The sequence below is a fragment of the Pagrus pagrus genome (assembly GCF_965226575.1).
Source record: "Pagrus pagrus genome assembly, chromosome: 15".
Lineage (NCBI taxonomy): Eukaryota > Metazoa > Chordata > Actinopteri > Spariformes > Sparidae > Pagrus > Pagrus pagrus.
The window spans coordinates 5292894-5306094 of NC_140199.1; the positions used below are offsets into that span (position 1 = coordinate 5292894).

General features: G+C 41.0%; 1 protein-coding gene and 1 long non-coding RNA gene across 2 annotated transcripts in view; one reads left to right on the forward strand and one right to left on the reverse strand.

Annotated features, from left to right (window-relative positions):
* Positions 1-1435: 1435 nt before the first annotated feature.
* Positions 1436-3790, reverse strand: LOC311270152. Its single transcript, XR_014624194.1, has 3 exons — positions 3720-3790; positions 1817-1884; positions 1436-1684 (listed from the first exon to the last, which is right to left on the reverse strand). It is a non-coding gene; the product is annotated as an uncharacterized lncRNA (long non-coding RNA).
* The window catches only part of b3gnt2b (UDP-GlcNAc:betaGal beta-1,3-N-acetylglucosaminyltransferase 2b), a 30909-nt gene continuing 21232 nt past the window's right edge, over positions 3525-13201 (forward strand). The window contains exon 1 of the mRNA XM_084374881.1: positions 3525-3768. The gene's annotated coding sequence lies outside the window, so the exon portion shown is untranslated. The remainder of the gene's footprint in view (positions 3769-13201) is intronic.

Consider the following 13201-nt stretch of genomic DNA (forward strand, 5'->3'; position numbering starts at 1 on the left):
CAGCTCTGCTCCGTGGTCATCCTATCCTGTCTAGTTAACGTAGTTAGCCAGGATTAGCTCTGATGACACAGTGATTGGTGCAGTGCTCTATTGTACGTGCAGCAATTAACCCTGGCCCACAGCAGGGTGTGGACCGTATGTATGCACATGAATGACAGTAATGTGAGAAAAAAATGAGGCAATTACAACTGGGAGAAAAATTACATTCAAGACTGATGTAACTGGAATAATCTTCTTTTGAGGAGAATGACAGTAATCCATCATATCAACATTAATCCTATTTGGGACAAATATATTAGCTTGCTCCTGAAAGCATTAAAGAAAAAGCATGGTGTTATTTTAATTTTTTTTTAAATAGTCCATGAAGAGACCAAACCCGCATTAGTCCATCTCACGAGACTTTCTGAGTTCCTTTTCCTGTGACAGGCAGCCCCAAGCCAACTGGTTGTTGTTGACGATGTATGTCTTTAAAAACAGCTGTTCGCTGTTTTTTAATAAACAGGAGGAAATAGTGCACTTGTTGGGCATAATTCTCAGCCACAGTTCATTTCAAAGTTGGCAAAGTTGTATTTCTTGCTGTTCTGATACAGCGGTTTATGAGCTATAGTTTCCACACTGCAGCAACAGTCGAATGGGTTGGTGTGTTTACCGGGAAAACTACATCTCACAATCCGCTGTATCAGCTCTGCCATTGGCTTTTTTTTGTTCAAAACAACTGCGAGAAAAACACAGGCACAACCCGTTAACACCAGACAATCACTGAACATACAGTTAGGAAATAGCTTGCCAGTTAGCTAGCTAATTCTTCTCTCTTTTGCAGTGTGGTTAAACAGTAAATCAATCGTTGCACAATGACCTCCTTGCTGTCCTCTGATTGTCCTGTGGACTTTGGGGGAAACCCAGGGGTGTGTTGACACAGGAAGACAGCCGAGAACAAGCACGGCCACACTGATTTCCCTCTTTGTTGTTGTCCTGCAGACTACCAGGGCCATTAAAAGTCTCTTGACAGATTTTTGTCTGTTTTTTTGACGGGAGCTGCCTATCAGTTGAAATTTACCACGTTTCTTGTACCACAACCACAAAGCCGTCGAGTCATGGGCGGAACTTACAAGAAAACCAGTGTGACCCACAACAAAATGAAATGAAATATCTATATAATTCTTGAAAATGTCCCCTGTAATCCACTGAGGAGCAATCCTATACATGGCATTAATAACCAATGAGGTGAAATGGGTAACAGTGAACTTGTCTTTACAAACATTTCAATTAGTTGCTTTGTTTCAGATTTCAGATTCTGACTGCAAACCAGCTCCGTGTTTGGCTTAGGTTTCTGCTAACTATCAGACTTGTTTTTCGTTTGCTGCACCACAACATATTTATGCTTTGAACTACGTCATGTGACTGGAGCCAAAAAACAAAACAAAACTAATGTATGTGAATTTCTTGGGGAATGTAATACCATCATATCACAGTTTGATTGCTTTGTTAGGTGGTTTGGAGAGAGCAGAGAACATTCATGACCTCACACAGAGAAACAACATCACCTCAATTAGACAGAAAAGTGAAAATACAACTTTCAGATTTCAGAGTTCAAGGATTGTATAATAACGTGTGAACCTCAGGATTATTATTGATGAGCACAGGCTGGGTGTCCATTGTTTCCATGGAGTGGCCAGCTGTGAGTCTGTAACACAGAAAAGACGTAAAGCCTCCAGTCCTTCACACAGCAGACCCCCTTTGTCCTGTACTGGGTCATTAGACAGCCTGGGGACTGGCCCCCTGCTGTTTGGAGACCCCACACCCATCAGAGACATACCTCCAAATTCCAACTGCCATCTGGGTGCCTCTTGTTTGGACCCTTCAGAGATTTGACTACAAGTTCTGCTGAAAAATACAAACAGAAACAGAAAAAACAGAGACAATACACAAGCATTTTAATGGGGATGCAGCTTGAGTGTGATCTGTGAGATGAGGTATAAAACACTTCTCAATTTATGGATATAAAAGAAGAAAATACACGTAAATAAATAAACATATGGTTAAACATAACTTTATATCATAATGATAGCAAACCAAAACTGTTGTGGTTTATTTTAACAAACAAGCCTTCATATAAAATTTGCATCGCCCACTGGACTGGAACAGGTGTAACCGGATGTCTCAGTTTACAGTTGGTAACAGTCACTGTGTCTGTTTGTAATTTAGTAAACACAGAGACAAAAGAAATGTCAGCCTGATCACTGTTGTGACTAATAATCTTTGATGACTAGAGGGATACTCCTCTCCAGCCTTAATTGCCTCCCGGCTTTTAGCTCCATAGTTAATGCAGAGAGATGAGAGTGGTATTGATCTTCTCATCCTGCTCTGCCAAGGAAAAGTGAATTAAGCGTATTTCCCAAAATGTCCAACTATTCCTTTCAGGGAAGATTGATTATGTTTGCCCAAAAGATACCCTAGATTTGTGGCTGGCCTCCTCAGAGAAGCTGCCAAAGGGGTGACACAGCTAACTCTTCCTTTAAAGGGTTGTGAGGTTGTGCGTCCATAAGCACATGTCATAGGCTGAGTACCATACAGACATTTCTACAAAACCAGTCATGTCATGTTCACGTAACATATACATTACCTGACTTTCAAACCAGACGTTGTTGGGGTTTCAGGGGAGGAGGCTGCTGTGCAGTTCAAGTCTGCGATCGTCATTTGTAAGCATGACACCTCTGGAAAATTTCCAGCCATTTTTGCGGCAAGAAATACCAGATATTCTTGACGGGATGTTGAGACATCTCCAGTCGTGTTTGTGCCAACATAACCAGGTGTTTAATGAGACCTTGGGACATCTCCAGCCAGTTTGTTGGGACCAGAACAGGTATTTTGAGCTAAAGCAAAGTGTTTTTTGTGCCTAAACCCAATCAGAACATAAGCATTATGTTGAGACAAGAAAGAAATAGGAAATCGGACCTAAAGACAGTTGCAACATGAAGAAACTTGCAGGATCGTACTTTGAGGCAGGCCGAATGCAGTTGAGCTTTTTTGGCTTCAAAGCGTCACTGAAGCTGTATCTAGATATTTATTGTCAAAGCGCCCATGCCATTAATTTTGCAGGATCGAAAAAGTTGATTTTTGAGTCTGCTGACCCGTCCAATACTGAGGCTTTGGGATTTTAGGTCATACAATTTTTTTTTTTGCAAAATAAGGTCAATGGGGTCCACCGGAAGGCCCGTGACCCTCGTTTTATAAGTCACAGATCTTCAGAAATAAATTTGACTTGTAAAATATGTTCAGAGTACAAACAGGTTTTGATTTGCTAACTAAAAGTCATTCGCCTTAAGCTAGCTCCCTCCTTTGAGTACGTGGTGGGCGTGGCATGCGAAAAGATACGTCATCACCATAGAAACGAGCCAGGTCAGCCCTCCAGTTTGAGAACCAGGAAGTGTTTTAATGAAATACTGGATAGGAGCACATTGATAAAATATAATATTATAATGACGCATCTGTGTGTGTGTGTGTGTGTGTGTGTGTGTGAGTGTGTGTGTGTGTGTGGCTCCGCCCCGCCCCGCCAGCAGCGCAGCGTCATCGCCGCTGACTGGAGCCGTTGAAAGAAGAAGTCGGTCCTTTAACGCAGACAACAGTCTTCTGCGGTCGGCGGAGTGAAAACACCAGAAACTGACGGCGAAAACACGACGTTTACCCGCCGAATGACACGCATGGATTAAATAACTCACCCCGAGGTTGTTGGAGCGACTTTGGGCTGACGAGGACGTCTGAAAACAAGTGAGTTTCACCCGGTCTGGAGGAGTTTTCTGTCAGGAGTGACTGCTACTCATAGCAGAGGCGACCATCTAACCGCTCTGAGACGCGAGTTACCGTGTGTTAAGACTGGGGACAGGCTACATGTGTGTTTAAAGAGCAGGGATATGTGGTTTAAACTTGTATATTTCCGTTGGGAAGACGAGCTAAACTCAAGAATAAGTAGCTACCAAACTCCTGAGGGAGAAACATGATACGTTGGAGCGATGTTTACAGCATTATCCAAACCTGTGCTGAAGTCTAGAGGTGGAAAAAGGATTAAAGGGTCGATAGAAAGTTAATCAGCAGTTCTGGGGATCGATTAAAAGGCAAAGAAAACACCAAACAATCACTGGTTTCAGGTTCTTTAATCTGAATACCTGCGACTTTTCCCTGTTTCTGTGTGGTTAAAGTTGGAAGTAAAGTCATAATCTTCAGGTTGTGCGACAACAAAATGGGATGGCGGGCATTTTTTCAGGCTGTTCGTGCTAAATAAATGAATACATGACCAACTTATCACACACGAGAAGCGTCCCTGAAACCTTAGAGACACAAACATCAACACATGGCGACGCTAATCCAATATTTGAATGAGATAACACAGAGTAAATTCTGAGCTCAGCCTTGTCTTTTATATAATCTGACTATATCTTATTTACTCAACTCCTATTCCTCTGTCTGTCCTCGTCTCCCTCTCTGAAGCCATGATAAAAGTTTCTGATCATATGAGCAACATTTTCCAGAGGTTTGCTGAACAGATGTGTGTGTGTGTGTGTGTGTGTGTGTGTGTGTGTGTGTGTGTGTGTGTGTGTGTGTGTGTGTCAAGTAGCTTGCTATGTTTAGACTGAAGAGTCCAAACCACACTTTGGATGAGTCGTCCTCATCCAGTGTGGGGTAAGTTTCTGCTTGGCTGGAGCTAAATCACGACCAGACACCAGAGACTTCATAAAGAAAAATACTACTTTTTGCATTAAATGATCAGCTTCTTTGGCAGTTTGTCTCCGATTTACGTCTCCAATCATATCATCTTGGATTCATAAGTCGCTGCATCTTAAAGCTTCCTCTTCTGCTCTCCAGGTTGTAGTCATGATAATGACTCCATTACCGGTATTTTCCTTGGACTCTCAGATGTGGCTAATCTGTTTACTCTGCATCTAATCCCTGCCCCTGCATGGTTAGTAGCTGGGATACAAGTAGACCGATACAGAACAGTATGTACATGGAGATCTTTTGTGACTACAAGAAAGAGATGCCAGGGAAGAGCATGTTTGCGGTATCAAGTTGCTGTTGTAGAGATAATCGTGTTTTTATTGCATTATCACCAAGCACAAACAATAGCAGCCAGCGCTGTGCTGTATTGTGTGATTTTTCCATTTTAAATTCAGACAGCGTTGGTCAACTGGTTTAACAGAGGCTCTGTGGTCATCTCAAAGCCATTTACATTCAGCACTCTGCATAAAAAGCCATTAATTTCTCCACAGTGTATAAAGAGTGCTTACTTTTAGATATTCGCTGATGGTCTCTCTAGCTCAGTGGCACTCAGTGAGCAGCTCCAGTTTCCAGCTCAAGGACACTTTGACCGTCACAGGATGTGCATTCACCTGTTGATTAAATCAAACCTGCGACCTTTTTACATACAGGCCATTTTCTTTATCCAGTCTCATGTATGTCCCTCCACATTAGTATGCCAAACATTTTTCTACAGAGAGGAAGATCCGTTCTGGTGTACCACACTCGCTCAGATTGAAATCATTCTTGCTGAAGATTTCAGGCAAACACTTAACATGGGATGGGATTAATAGGGTCTGGTGTTTTCACGCGACACCAAATTTAATTGGTACAGCTCTGTGACATGCACAAAAGTGGTGTCACGTCATGCATTTCTCTTCCTCGTTGGACATTTTATCTCTTTTGGCATGTGTTCGATCGGCTCCATGTCCTGAAGATGGATATCTAGCATCGACTATTTTAAGTTCTCCAAGAGTTCACATTAGAGGCCGCTATCTTTGGGATGTGGAGGAACGCACGCCACTACGCATTTATGTCTAGATGGAGGGCATGCATAGAAAGATCGTGGCTGGAAAATAATCAGGTTATTTAGTTTACGTGGGATAGTTTTGATTTTGACTTTTTGCAAAGGTTTAAACTCTGCATCCGACTGACTGAGGTGTTTATGGGGAGCATTTATTAATCTGTTCGGGCTTTCAAACCAATTCTTTTCGGCTCCATGTAAAGAGAGGCTTTGTTCAAACAACATTTTTTAGTGAGCATTTAAAGGAGGAACCTGTCAAAGAAATACAATCTTAAAAAAGTGTGGACAAGGTCTCATTCAGACCAAATCAGTCCTCCCATTCATTTTAAGTGTGGGTAGAGTGCTTAGGCTGCGGAGGTGTGAACAGTGGCCCTGCACCATCAAACTGCAGTGGCCAGTCATATGAGTCAGCAATCAGACTGGCTGGTCAAAAACATTTTTAAAGACCAGGTGGAAAAAAGGTTAAATTTATGAGTACCTCTCCATCGTGGACTGCCTGTGGGTTATCTTGAGATTTAGCAGCAGATGGAGATGGACGTGACTGATGACTTGTTGTGTGGTTGGAAACAAATAAGGAGGTAAAATAAGTATGTTGTCTTACCGATCTTGCTCAGGACGGACTTCCTGCGCAGTGTACACACAAGTGTTCAACATTTATTTTTGTCTGACATATATATTTGTCCGACTCAAAAACCGCTATACCACTGAGCTGATGTTATGTGCTTCTGTGTTGGTTTGCATTTATTGGATCCAGGTGAAACTATCAAGCATTTTATCAAACTGTTTCCTTATTACTATTGATGACATGCAAAAAAAATGTGTTTCTCTATATATTCTGTGTATATAAGAATATCAGGTTGTTTTTTTTACTCTCTAGCATCAGTATCTGCCCCCACAAATCGAGTATTGGTCAGGCTCTAGTGAGATGACACAACACAAATAGGCCAAAACAAACCACATGCTCAAACATTCAGAGAAATGGCCCTGAGTTTCTGTAATGTTGCCCCAAACACATTGAGCTGCCAGGAGATTGCACCAATGGGGAGGGGAGAAAAACTCTGCAAACTCGTTGAAGATGGACAATGCCTCTCTGAAGGCGTTGTTGCTCTTCAGCCAGAAACTGGGTGCTTTCCAGGCGGGGTTCAAGGACCAACCGATGATACTTTCTCAGTTTCTGTAGTTCCTGATTTGGTCTGAATACCCCAGCACAGCTTCGAACGATCAGTCTCTTCACTAGTCTTCCTTTCAATTCAAGGTCATTAAATGTAGCACATCCCAAATAGGAAATGTGGAGATCCCCAGGGGTTCTGCTAATTATGGGGACATCCCATCAGGTCTGTACTATAACCAGTAACCACGCTGTCGTCATTGATGTTGACATAGAAATCTACACTGTCCTGTTTGGATAGACTGTCACCCAGTTCCTAATAGTCGTTTGAATTGTACATTGTTTAGTAAATGTGTTTAACTGGCTGGTAGCCCAAGCTCCTTATCACTTCCACCTTTCATTAAGCTTACCTAACACATCTGCAAACAGGACAGGCTTTGTCTGTACATTTATAGTACGGAGCAACACAAATATGTTGACAGTTGAGCAGATGGGAAGGCTACAGTAATATAATGAACTTCCCCTTGTTAACTCCATCTGCATGTATTTTATTACATTTAGCAATAACATGAGCAAATGAAAAGTTATTGCACATCCGGCTGTGTACAGATACAGCATTGGTTTACAGAAACACTCAGCAGTCTAACCAGCTCTCATGTTCCTCTGGGTATTGATTGTTTCCTTTGGTTAATCTTTGAAGGAATTTTCATTTCCTGTGTTTCCCACCAACACTATGTGTTTGTCGATGAAGCTCGGCATGATAACTCGGTTTCAGCTAATTCTAGTGGGCATCCAGTGCAGAGATACTCTTATTTGGCTCGCTGGGTTTGTCCAGCTTGTGTAAATGCCAGCAGACCAATAATCAGGAGGTAACACAACCAGCAGTGTTGTGAGCCCCTGAACACCGAGTTCTTGTCAAATGAAGTCAAGTCAACTTTATTTAGAAAGCCCAAAATCACATTCCCATTGCCTCAGTGGGCTTTTCAATCTGTACAGTGAACAACATCCTCTGTCTTCGATTTGACTCCCCAAAACAAAAACCTTTGCTCTCCAGACTTAACAAGAAGATTGATATCAGTTTCGTCTCTGTACAGTCAGTAGGGTTAGAGTGTATCTTAGCTGAGCACTCACTGAAAACAGAGGAAAACTGCTGACCTCCTCTAATGATTACAAAATATTCCTCCCAGTAACTTTAAAGCTGTTTTTATTAAGATATTTTATCATTTTAGACCTTAAGATGGTCACCAATATACCCAAGAGTCACCTGGGCTTTTGTTAAGGTGCTTAAAAACCGGCATCTTGACTATGAGGACAGACTGACAGAAAGTACTCGATAGAACATTTATTGCTGCATTACTTACTCATGTTGTGTCAATGGACTCCAAAACCTTTGGAACCGGTTGGATTTGCTGCACTTTTTCCGATCCTTTCCTGATGTGACGTGCTTGTGCGTCTCTACCTCGGACAAGCTGCCAGCTGCTCTTCAGGATCAACTGGTTCTTGGATGTTGTTGCTCTGACATCATGATATACACCTGGCAGCTCCTTTTATTAGCAGGTTAAACTCACCTTATCTTGTCTGGACCTGGTTGAATATTGTGAATTTTCACAACAAATTGAATAATTAACGCAACGGACTCGGTGTGGAAGGCCTCTGTGTGTAACGTTTTTTAAGGGGTGACGGATTGAAAAAAAAGGCTTGATGTGCAAAGGTCTTTACTACTTGCTTGTATTTGTATTGGTCTGTAATGTAGATGAGTTTACTTCCATTATCTTTGTTGATGCAGCCTAGCCTGGAACATAAACATGAGGCACATTACATCTGCTACATTTAAATTATTTCTGCTGTAAGGAACGTATAACCCAGTGTCATATTTTTCCCTACCCCTAATGGCAGCAAATAAAGTTGACAGAGGTCTGGAGCAATACTACAGGATGCACTATTACCCTGCTTCCTGTCAAGATGTGAAACGGGCTTATTCATAATTTCACCCACGCTCTCCCCCTCTAACTCCATTCATTAACATCTCTTCTGGCTAAAGTTTACCAATAGAAGAATACAGAAGTCAGGATTGTCTCTACTGATAGACTATGGCCACTGTGATCTCGGAGAAAGACTTATCAAAATAACAGAAGTTGTTAAGGGACTCGTCCAAGTTAATCCTGAATAGAGAGCCAGGCCGGGGAGGGCAGTTTTTGTTTCTTCTCTATCACTAATAGTGCCTTCAAGGAGTCTGAACCCGAGTGTGTGTTTCCCAAAGTCGAAGGCAGCTGCTGCTGTTAAAGTGCTTGGCTGCCACTGTTTTCCGAGATCCATTAAAAAGGGCTTACAGGGATATACTGCTGCATAGACACAACTAAACCGTAATGTTGCAGTCATTTTGCCGACAGCAGTAGCTCCTGACTATGGCAAACACATCAGTGGGTTTAAACTCTGTGTAGGCATTAATGACGAGGGGAAAAAAAACTAATACTAGTATCTTGCATGTATTCAGCACATTGAGTGCATTTAGGACAGTGACACATGTTTGTTGTGTTGCCTCTGTGACCCAGTGTGCCATGAGGTTAAAGTGGTTTTAAAGTTTGGGTGTATTATTTTCTGTGGGTAAACGTGTTCAACACACAGACTCTGCCAGGTCTACACTGGAAACTACCTTCTGTCTTTTCCACATTTTCCATTAATTGTACCTTTGGAGATCATTGTCCCGCTGGGCATTGTGTGTGAAACCGGCCAAAAGTCCTACATTACTCACCCAGTTTGGATGTGAACACCCTTAAAGTTCAAGGACAGCACTTACAATTCATAGTCATTATTTTATATTTCACATGTGTTGAGAACAATTCAAAACAATAAAAAACTAGAGCTGGGTATCGCCACTGATTTCCAGTTTTAGTTTGATTCGATTTTGATTTGTTTTGAGGTATTTCAGGTACAATACCAATTTTGCTTGAATATCAGAGACATTCTGAGAAAGCAGCTGTAAATTGTACAAGTTGGACTGGATATTGAACTTTGATACTTTATGGCACCGACCGAATTGCCTTGATACTATAGAGTTTTGAAAAATGTCTTTTGATACAAAATTTCAATACCTAAGGAGTTAATCTCATCAGCATCACGGAGCCAATATGCTTGCATGCTTGTTGTGCCAAGATCTAATAGTACTGGTGACTGGCAGTCTGGAGGCATACAGGGAAAACACTTGGCTACGCCCAGAGACACAGCTCACCACGTGTTTGTGTGATGTAATCTTTTGTTAAAATGTATTTCCTAAAATTGACATTGACAAAAGTATCATTCAGGAGCCAGTATCAAAGTCAAGGTGTCTGTGCCAGTATCAAGTTTTTTTTTAACGATACCCAGCCCTATGTACAAGTAACCCTCTAACATGTTGCATTATTAAAAATATTAATGTTTACGCTGAGAATTTAATCAAAAGATTTGGTAAAAATCTGAAAAATTAATAGATACTGTTATGATTTTAGCAGCTATTAAAAATGCTGTGGTGTAAGAACAAGAAAGTAATGACAGATGTTGGCCTATGTATTTCTAAGAAGAGAAAGTAAAATGAAGAAACTTTACCATAAAAAACAGCCATTAAGGCATTCAAATATAGATTTCTGAGTATACAAGATGTACCTGAATGCACCATGAAGTCCCTATCCTGTTAGTGTTACACAGAGAGCAGGCCACAGAAACTGTCAGCATAGTTTTTATAACGTGACTTATTTGGTCCATCATTTACTCACCCCCGTGGTGGAATGCCTCTCCAGGATTTACTCACCAAACAGGATATCTGCCTACTTGGTGAGTGTTAATTTCCAACCCTGTCACGCATGCACAGGGAAATATTAAAAGATCTATCTCTGGCTTTTATGAACCAATATTGGATCATTCAAATGAAGATCTGACTATCTTTCATGTCACTATTCTAACTCGGCATAGTTGTTGTATCATATAACTTCTTAGATGTCCCGGGTCTGCAGCTGGTATCTTACCGTTGAGTGTCCCTGGTACTTCTCTCTTCTGTGTGCACATGTGTGTAGTCACTTTCCAGCACACATGCAGAATGAGTGGAAATGAGGAAATGTACTTCGGGAAGATTATCTCGGGGAGTAGGAACATTTGATGAGGGATAATAAACTGTAGGGGTGTTTGGCACAGTGTGACACAAATATGACAACAAGAAATCACTCAGCAGAACAGTCTCGAAGGAAATAACGACCATGTCTATGGGGCACTGAATGAACATTCACAGTCACAGTCCGATGGGAGAACTAAAGAACCTTTAATTTCAAGTGTAGCCATTGTCACCTGTTCCGCTTTTTGTTTCCACTGTTCTCTGCTGTCTTTGGGGACACTTTTCTGGGATTATATTTCAGCTCTGCTCGGGAAACGATACTAAATCTAACTTCCATGCTCTCATTGAAAGGAGGGCGTACGTGCAGCACCACAATTAATAATGCAGGACATGTGTATGGTTTAACTGTTAGATGATATGAAAATTGATGGTTATCATAACATTAGTGTTCAATTTGCGATATTATTTGTATTTTAAAAAAGATTTGGAATTCCAGAGGGCAGTTTTTGACAGAAGTGTATTATATGAGAAGCATTGTGGTGCTACAGAGATCTCTGTCTACTAGACATAAAGGGAACATGATTGTTTGGTAGACACCCTATTCATCATCAAAAGTACCATTCCTACTAAACAGTGACTCATATCACAATATTGAACTAACTGGGATATGATTTTTCTTGCATATAGTTTGGAGCTGGAAAGACTTTTTAAATTGTTTTATTGGTTTGAGTAATTTTCTAAAAAAGAAAGGTCAAAATTCTCTGATCCCAGCTTCTTAAATGTGAATATTTTCTTGTTTCTTTTCTCTTCTATGTGAAAACTGACCATCTTTGGGGTGTGGGGAAAAAACAAGACATTTAAGGACATCATCCTGGACTGATTTAAAATATCATAGGTAATAGATGTTTCAGCAATAAAGCAGATTAAAGACAAAAATGCCGCAAAGCTTGGAGATTCATGAAACAACCTATCCATTAAATGATAAACAGAATTTCAACTTTGGATTATTGTTATTTTTTAAGCATAAATGCTAACAAAAGCAGACAGTCTTGTCTCCTCTAACGTTGATATAAGCTGGTTTTCATAGTCTCCTATGATACAAAACTAGATATTGATTGATTTTGGACTGTTAGACAAAACAAGACACCTGAGTTTGATGTGAAGGTCACAAGTTCAGGTTATGGGCAGCTCCAGATTTAAAATTCAGTTCCGTTAAATTTAGAGGAAATATGCCTCGTGAGAATAAAGATTTGTCACCTGTTTGTTGGGAGGCTTGTGATTTGTTAGCTGTTAGTCAGGGATGACAAAGTTTGGTTGATGAGGCAGCATGCAGTGCTTGGGCAACAGGATGTGACTGCTGAGAGTTAGGCAAAACGCACAAGGATACAGCAGTCACAGAGGAACTAGTTTTACATCCAACAATGTCACAAGCACAGTTTGTCTTTGAAACTTTGCAATCAAATAACAGACACTTTAAAGTTTTCTTTATGGTGAAAGTAGAAATCAAGGTTAAACATGTGCAGAAATAAGTTCTTGCTGCTCGTGCCAGAAAGTAGGACACGCCAGTTCCCTGTTAGGTTGCAACCTTGTCTGCACCATTGTCTGCGCTCTTCCTCTCTCTGTCCTGTACACTCTTCCTGCCCTCAGTCCCTGAGGATGTGCAACATACTTATCTGTTTACAGTTCATAATCCAGATGTGACGACAGATATACAAGTTGTCTAATGTTTGCACAGGAACCATTAAGAACTCCTTAACTTCCGAATATTGAAAGGTTATCCAAGGCTCCAGTGTCATTATGTCTGACTTATGGTGACTGTCTCCTGTACTTAATTACCTTGTTAATGCACAGGGAAAAAATCATAATCTGATCATCTTAATATGATTTTAATCTCAGTGGAGTGGCAGCAACACAATGGGGTAGACACTAGCTGTTCAACATATAGACACTTCAGTATCCTGTTTTGAAATGTGGTCATGTGTGCAGCTCATTGTGTCGTGTCAGAAGAAGGGAAGTGTGCTGCGTGGGTGTGACTCGCTCCGTTTGATGACGTGAAAATGGATTATTATCTGGAAAGGCGGAGAAGGGCAGATTTTCAACAAGAGCTGAGAAAGTTTCAGGTGTTTCTGACTTGCTGGATGTTTACTGAACTAGTTTCAGAATAAAATTATTTTAAGCAGCTGCAAAATTATCTGGG